The sequence below is a fragment of the Nicotiana attenuata genome, unplaced genomic scaffold (genome assembly GCF_001879085.1).
Source record: "Nicotiana attenuata strain UT unplaced genomic scaffold, NIATTr2, whole genome shotgun sequence".
NCBI classification, from domain to species: Eukaryota; Viridiplantae; Streptophyta; class Magnoliopsida; order Solanales; family Solanaceae; genus Nicotiana; species Nicotiana attenuata.
The window spans coordinates 70,581-78,633 of NW_017674270.1; the positions used below are offsets into that span (position 1 = coordinate 70,581).

The following is an 8,053-nucleotide window of genomic DNA, read 5'->3' on the forward strand; positions in this document are numbered from 1 at the left end:
GAGCGGTTTTACAACGTAATCCCAATCAAATACATTGGATGGCAATGAAACGAGTTTTGGGATATCTGAAACATACCCAAAATTATGCTTTGCATTATAACAAATATCCTTCCGTGATCGAGGGATATAGTGATGCAAATTGGATCACCGGATCATCTGAAGTTAAATCCACGAGTGGATATGTTTTCACAATTGGGGGTGGAGCAGTATCTTGGAAATCATCCAAACAAACGTGCATCGCCCGTTCTACAATAGAATCTGAATTCATAGCTTTAGATAAGGCCGGTGAGGAAGCTGAATGGCTCCGGAATTTCTTGGAAGATATTCCATTTTGGCCCAAACCTTTGGCACCTATATGTATACATTGTGATAGTCAAGCGGCAATAGGTAGGGCAGGGAGCGTTATGTATAACGGGAAATCTCGTCATATTCGACGGAGACACAATACCGTTAGACAACTACTCTCTAGTGGTGTTATCACAATTGACTACGTAAAGTCAAGAGATAACGTGTCGGATCCACTTACAAAAGGCCTATCTAGAGAGGCAGTTGAAAGATCATCAAAGGGAATGGGGTTAAAGGCCTAGGACAAGTCATCATGGCGGTAACTCTACCTAGCAGACTGGAGATCCCAAGAGCTAGGTTCAAAGAGATCAAACAAAGTTATGAATGACGGTTCAACATTGTCAACTAACTCAACCCATTCTCGTGATGAAGACAATGTTCAAAAACGAGGTAAAGCATTAAGGCTTTTTTGATGAGTCTATAAAGCTTAAAGCTTTTTAATGATTTGCTAAGTCTGGCAGGATATGACCAGATAGTGTGTCTTTAGGATTACATGTTTAGGAATCACCTATGTGAGTGTGAAGTGTAAGCCGCTTCAAGGAGAATGAAAGTAAAGGCCCATTCTCTAAGCACTCATGAAACCAGGCGGTGTTCATGGCTGAAACGAACACAACCGTGAGAACCATAGATGGTTAAGGATTGATTGTGTGACTTATGTTGTCTAGGTATACAACAAAGCTCGACGGTTCAAAGATATCAAATCTACCGATTGACCGAGTATATCCGATATAAGTTCACTACGGAAAGTTCAAAGGGAAACCTACTTATCCAGATGCAATCAATTCTTGTTTGTAAAACACACACACGTCCGTGCATTCCTTTAAGTTTATAGCCATTCCCCATTCATGTGGGGGATTGTTGGGTTTGTTATTTAATAAATAATAACAAAAGAGGTGTGAATGGAAAATGGTGGGAAAAGAAATGGAGGGATGACCCGCGTCCCGGTCCGGTCTAGCCCGTTTTTCTTTCCGGATTAATTTAAATTCGTTCTAAATTTCCCGCAAAAATTTCCAACAGCCATGGCTGTTCTGAAACAGTGTCACACCTGTTCCAACAACCATGACTATTCTGAAAAGTTGTAAACCTCTTCAGAGGGTCACACCTGTTCCAACAGCCATGACTGTTCTGAAAGGTTGCAAACCTCTTCAGAGGGTCACACCTGTTCCAACAGTCATGACTATTCTGAAAGGTTGCAAACCTCTTCAGAAACATCACCAAGTTGGCTATAAATAGACCTTCAAATCCCAGAATATTTACTTACGAAATTTTCTGATTATCTTCTTCTTCTTCTGCACTAAAATTTCAGTGTGTTTTGCTGCCATCGAGTGGTTCGCTAATCATCGACGTTTTTGGTACCAACACTCCGGTGAGTTAAATCGTTCTATCTTGGGAGGATATATTCCATAACCTCGGGTACTTGAGGGGAATAATTTCCTTAAGGACACACTGTGTATTCAGTGGGCTCGATTTGTTCCTTCAACGTTTCAAAAATTATTTTGAAGTTCGAATATTATTTTTCAGAATTGTTTCTACTAATTTTCTGTTTTATTTTTTTAGAAAGATGACTGTTTTATTTACTTACAGCAATACAGATAAATAACAAAAGTTGTGGCCTTGCCAAGGCCACAACTTTATTACAAAAAGGCCTGACACGAATCTTTGCTTCAGGTAAAAAATGTCTGAAATTATTTCAAAAGTGGGTAGACTTACATTTTTTTTTTACAAAGTAGATATAACTTCAATTAGCCCCCAAAAATTGAGTATCTTTGCACTTACCCCAAAAATACCAAATTCAGTTGAACCAATTATTCACACACTACATTCGCTACTGCCAGCATAGTTACGTTGCCACAACACTATTTCACATTCATGAAAAACACATACTCTCCTTTGTAAATTAGACGAACTAATAAAAATAAAGGAAAACGACATGCATGCAAAGAAAACACACTGAAAGTTCATCAATTCCATCGGCTCTTCTCCTTCTCCATTTCATTTTTGGTCGAGGGAAGAAAAGAGGGAATTAATTAACTTAATCCATTGATTAAAGCTTAAAGACTAGAGCTTAACTACAATCAGCCCATGGATTATGAGTTACTGGAGTCTTGATTGTTCTATTACTCTTCCGAACCGCATTGTTACACTTGAATCCACTTCCAAATGCAATTTGCCAAATCCTGTCACCTATTGATTCGAGACATAACATAATTAAGTAATTGAAATCGTCTTTTTTTTTTTAAAAAAACTTTTAAATGATAATGATCGTTACCTTTCTTCATTCTTCCCTTTGCCTCAATGTAACTCATCTCATACCATAGTGACGACGATGACGTGTTCCCAAATCGATACAACGTCATCCTCGACGCCTCCACATGCTCCGCCGATAGCTGCGGGCTTTTACATGAATTTACTTATTAGGAATAAATTGACATAGCCAGGAGCGGCACACACTGGTTGACCATCCTTTGTCAGAAAATAATACAGCTTATATAGGTAAAATATTAGGTTTTAGATATATCTAATATATATTAAACACCCTTTCTTAGGAATTCTTTTTGCTTCTTTTAAGTTTGAACACCCTTGCTTCGCCACTGGACGTAGCTAGAATATATTATATATTAAATTAATACATGTATTTTTCTCGTTCCCTTTTATTTGTCTATTATACTAAAAATATATTTTCGCTTTATATTTTTGTTTTAGCAAATCAAGTTTTTTTTTTTAAATTTATGTTTTACCCTTATCATTAACTACTTATTCTTAGATCATTTGTTAAAACTTCTTAAAAAGCTATTATTATTATTATTATTATTATTATTATTATTATTATTATTATTATAAGTATTATGGTAGAATATGTACTTCATTTATTATTTCTTCAAAACTATGTACAATAAACTTCATAATGGATAAATAAAAGTGAACAGAGGGAGTACTAAACTATGTATATTATATTCCCTACATTTATTTGGCGGAATTTCGAAAATCAAACAAGTTTTTCTTTGACCATAATTTTTTATAGGCTTTTTAAATTTTTTAAATCTTTAATTATTGTGAGCAGTAGTACTTTTTACCTAGTTTTATTTAAAAAAATATAATGATTCTATGTTCGAATTTACGGTCAAAATTAAAAAAGTAAAGAAGAATACCTTCCTCAGGCGTGTATGCAGAAATGCTCAAACGCTAGTTTAAAGTCCGGAACGTATGGTTTCGAATTTTTCTTGAAAATTTTTCGACGAACGAGAGTCAGAAGGAAGAGAAGTTGCTCTGAAGGCAAAACAAGGGGTCCAATAGTAGTAATATTAGACTTCAATGCTTCTCCTGCAACTTGCATTAAATCTATACACAAATTTATACCAACTTTTCCTTCTGGATCTTCTTGTTGTTGTACACATCTAAATGATTTATCATCTACTCCTTTATGTGTTCTTATAACATGTACTAAACGATATTTAGCCCTTTGATCTGATTTTCTGTTAGATAAAAAAATGGCAGCTCCTCCCATTCTGAACAAGCAATTAGGTAACAACATTGATCTCTCCTTACCTAAATTAACAAAAGGTGAAACAACTTTTATGTATCATGAAAAAACTTACAATAATCAATATTTTCATGGTTCCTCCTACTACAGGACGCTTACGTTTAACCCTAATATTAAACCCTACTTGTACGATTGTTACTGAGTAATTTTTGAATATTAAACGAACCTCTCCAAAGGTAATTATAATGTGGTTAATTTTCCTCTTTTGAAGTCACTTTTACATTCTCGAAATTCAACTAATCCATACTTTTCATTTCCTTCTCCTCGTTAATGTAAAAATGTCAAATTTCTTTTTTTTTTTTAATACCGGCATAGATGATTTCCCCTAAGGCATCAATGGACCAACGCTTTTGTATGTACTCCCTCCGTACATTTTTAGCTGTCCACTTTTGACTTTGCACTCCCTTTAAGAAAAAATCAATGAAGTATGTATTTTATAAGTTTACGATAGTATTTCAAAAAGTCTTGAGAAATAATTTGGGAATGAATAGTTAATGATACGGGTAAAATACGAAAAAAGAAAAGATTGTATTTTTCTTGATTTAGTATAATGGACAAGTAAAAATAAAAATATTTTTAGTATAGAGGACAAGTAAAAGTGAACGGAGGGAGTATATCACAGTTCAGAAGAACTGTCACATACAATGATATCCCATATAATGCGTTTATCAATAGGAAAAATATAACCTTTCCATCAATAATTCTTTCATGTCCATTTATTCAAATTTAATATGTTCAAAATAATATGATTTTTGTAATAAATTTTTATTCTTAAAAGAAATCTCTTTACCTAGATAGCTATTCGGGGTGATAATCTCGGTGCTAATGACCACAACATTTGAATTAGGGTAATGTTGAAGAAGATCACGAGCTAAATCAATGGATATGACTCCTGCACTGCATCCCATTACAGATAAATTAAAACTCTTTATATTACTCCTGAGTTTGTACTTATTAATCACCATAGCTGAAAGGGAAGGAGTTGGCGAAAAGTGGCTACAATTTACAATAAGAATATCAATATCCTTAGGGTTTAATCCCGTTTTTTCCAAAAGCGAATCCATGACGGAAAAAATAACAATTTCAGCTTCTTCTCTAGCCAAAACCATAGTTGGTGTTGGTGGAATATAATGGAGGGCTGGTGGTAGAGCGGTTTCTTCACTGACCCCAGAGCGTTCAAGCATTTTCATTTGGAAGCGAACGCTCTTGGGCTCGGTGGGTAGAATAAGGTATTGATGTTCCATAAAAGAAGAAAAGGGTACTCGAAACATATTAGGAGGGCGCAAACATGCATAATCCACTAAGTATATAGTTCTTGGACGCGACATGAAGTAACATGTGGATACATAAATGATGACGAATAATGAACAAATGGAGGGAAGAGATGTGAAGGAAATAGAATAAGAGATGTGGAGGGAAGAGATGTGAACAAATGGGTTTGGAGGGAGTTGTCCACACAGGCGACGCGGGTTCGATCCCCTCTTAATGCCCTCTGGGTCTGAGCCTGTCGCACGGGGCTTGCCTAGTGCGGTTTACATCCTCTGTGTGGTCTGCAGGCTATTACACAGTGGGGGGTTTACCCAATGCACACAGAGTGGTCACCCGAAGGGCAGAGGCTGTAGCGGCTGCGGGTTTTCCTAGGGTTCCAAAAAAAAATTGAGGACTTCATTTGGACTTAGCCGAAGAAATAGAATAAGAATGGTAAGCATAAAGGGTAATAACAAGAAAGTTAAAATGTGGTTCACTATGTATTGGTACCCTAATTTGACATATTTTTGTTTCATTCAATGAGAATAGTTTGGTGATGATTTTTTAGGCATTTTGGGAAAGGAAATGGAGGATAAGTTTGAGTACAAAATAATAGTGAAGAAATAGAGTGGAGATTTAAAGAGGGGGAGAAATGAATTATAGCAATATATGTAATTGCTATGATTTAATGTGATTAAATGTAGGTGTACCAACCTAGCTCTCTATCACTAGTTCTTGCTCTCTATCACTTACTAGGTGTAGGAGTGAACATAATTTGGGCAAATTCAAAATCCAAACCGACATCTGATAATTTTTTTGGATTTTGGATTTGGTTTTTTGAATTACGACTAAATTTTAAATTTTTTAAATTTCGGACTGGATATTGGATTTAGTACTTTATATTTGTGGATATCCGAAAATTTGAAATTTTTATAATTTATATTTAGACCATTATCATATGCCAATAGTAATAAGTCAAGTACTCCACCTATTAGACATTATCTCATATATTTAATATTAATTACTAAGTTACTGTCGGAATACTTTTTATTTGGACGTAGTTTTATTATTGCTATTTCATATCAGCCTTATTAATGTCTTTGTTGTATTATATTTTCAATGATTTTATTACTTTAATACTTTATTTGAATGATTGTAGTGAGAATGAGGAACTTTTTAGGTAATTTAATATGAATATTTTACTTGAATATTCATTTTTGCAAGAAGAAGAAACAACTAAACTTATAGGCTCATAATCGAAAATTCGAAATATCTAAATTGATTAATCCAAAATCGAACATCAAAAATCCGATCCAATCCGATCTTATTTAATTGTTTTTTATTTAAGCCAAAAATTAAATATCCAAACTGAAATTTTCATGTTCAATCTGAACTGTCCGAGCGCTCATCCCTAACTAGGTGAGGTTATGAACTTATGATGGTCATGCTCAGTGAGGTTGACTAATGCAAATGGCTACCATAGGGTGATAGCAGGTTGGTCCAACTTTCCCATTAAGTTAAGTCAGACTCAGTAGTTAACCCAATGAAGAAGGTGTGAGCTCATTTGAGCTCAGTAACTTCGATTTAGACTCTGCATACATTTTAAAAATTCAATTAAATAAGTGTAAAAAATTGAACCAATTATACTAAATACGATATAATAGAATTACGAATTTAAGCCCATAAATTTAAGTTCTGAATCCGCCCCTGATCGGACTCACCTTAATTTTAGAAATAAAAGTTAAACTAGCTAACTACCGACGTACAGTTATAAATATATTTAGCTGAAATTATATTGACGGCATTAATATTCTGAACGTCCCTTAATTCAAAATGGACATGAAACTGCTACATCTCGAGCTTAATTTACTATATATCATAAGGGGAACCAAGGACTTTGGTAGTCCTCATAAAAGTTTCCAATAAAATGTGAATTTTTTAATTAATTACTTCTAGGTCCTGATCTTATTTTTTAAAGTTAAATTTACTTTTTCTTTTATGGTTTACTTCTTAAAAGTTGTCCTACCTTATTTTTTCTGTTTTTAATGCTGTGAAACTGCTACACGTGGCTGATGTAGTTGCCTTTTCCATGCATATCTCATTTTTGTCAATCACTCATTTTCGGAAAGTTTAGCAAATATCCATGGGGCCGAAAACACTTATCCGTTCCTATCCATTACTTTGCCCCTTCCCCATTTTTTTAATACCCAGCAAACTGAAGTCAATTCAAGATCCTATAAACCAAGCTAATTCAAGCCAATCCAATTCAAACCATGCCAAGCCCAAGCTAAACTTAATCAAGTCAATTCAAGTCAAGCCAATTCAAACCAAGTCAAACATAAAAAAAGTTGGGATGGGTGTGGGTAGGTAGGGATAATTAGTTTCATTTTCAAATTGATAAAAAAAGTATTAGTTTAAGCTCAATGGATATTTTGCATAAATTGCTCTTTTCTTAAGACCGCTCCCGCCCGAGCCTTTGAAATTGATAAATGTAACTTCCTATGGATCTTTTTTCCCCTTAGGTTACTTTTTACATTATTTGACCTTATATATTTTAGTAAATTTAGGCAAAGTATGCCAAATATTTTCTCCAAGTGGATAATTTATTAGGTCTTGCTATACATTTAGACATGTCCCACGTCATATGTTCCTTACCATATTCTTCTCTCTCTAGAGCTCATATATGTACTAATAAAGATGTCACGACCCGAATTCCATTATAGGCCGTGATGGAGCCCAACGCCGTTGTTAGGCAAGCCAACACTGATCAACTAGTGAATTCGCGTTTTAAATAAATTATTAAGTAATAGCTCCTCCTTTCATGTTAAAAGATTTAGGAGTTTGAAATTATAACATAAATAAATCGAAGCAATGAGTACGAATCGTAAACATGTAAATAAACCAAAATATTGAGTCTAC

The 8,053-nt window shown here is 34.4% G+C and overlaps 1 pseudogene; it reads right to left on the reverse strand.

Moving 5' to 3' along the window:
- Positions 1-2,051: 2,051 nt before the first annotated feature.
- Positions 2,052-5,731, reverse strand: LOC109218312 (annotated as a pseudogene).
- Positions 5,732-8,053: the final 2,322 nt, after the last annotated feature.